Source organism: Mandrillus leucophaeus, unplaced genomic scaffold (genome assembly GCF_000951045.1).
Source record: "Mandrillus leucophaeus isolate KB7577 unplaced genomic scaffold, Mleu.le_1.0 Scaffold299, whole genome shotgun sequence".
NCBI lineage: Eukaryota > Metazoa > Chordata > Mammalia > Primates > Cercopithecidae > Mandrillus > Mandrillus leucophaeus.
The window spans coordinates 1,004,357-1,005,189 of NW_012103131.1; positions in this window are offsets into that span (position 1 = coordinate 1,004,357).

Below are 833 nucleotides of genomic sequence, written 5' to 3' on the forward strand. Positions count from 1 at the left end.
TGTGGTGAGAACATGTGCCGGGCACCACCGAGACCTGACAAGAAAGTGAAGCCAAAAGGCGACTGAGATAATGGCCATGGGCATTCCTGCAGATGCCATAAAAACAGCAAAGAAACTGACCATGGCTAAGACGCAGAGGCTGTGCTGGTGACAACTCAGACCTCTTCTGCATGGGCAGTGGTGCTGGATGCTCTGCCGGGAGAAGAGCTGTGGCCCTCCCACCCGCAAGCTGGTCGGTGTTTTGAGGGGAATTCAGACCAGTCAGGATCATCTGTCAGAGTGCTCCCAAGCTACTCTCAGTGGTTCGGTCTCCTTCTCTCTTCTCACTGCCTGTGTGTGGGCTGAATACATTTGTGTGACTGTTGGTGTGTGACAGCCTCATGATAAACTAAGAATTCAAAAGCACTGAATTGGCCACTGAGCCATCATGAAATCTCTCAGCCCCGATCGGAGTTCACACAGCTAGGCTGATTTGAACCTATACCCCTCCCAGAGGCAACGTGCCATCCTTTTGGTCAACTGTGCATATGCATTTACACACACGCACACACAGACGCGCATGCACAGTCTACCTTCATCACGGATGAATAGGTTTGTGTTATATGCGTGTTATTCTGTGAGTTGCTTTCTTCATTTAACATTTTGTCTTGGAGGCCTTTCCAGCTGTTCACACGGACTGCTCCATTCACTAATGGCCACACAATATTCCATAGGATAGTTGGAGCATATTTTATTTAACCAACCCCTTATTCATGAACATTTAGGTTCTTTCCATTTTCTCACAGTTGAAGAAAATGAAGCAATGAACATTTTTGTTACATATATCTTTGAAG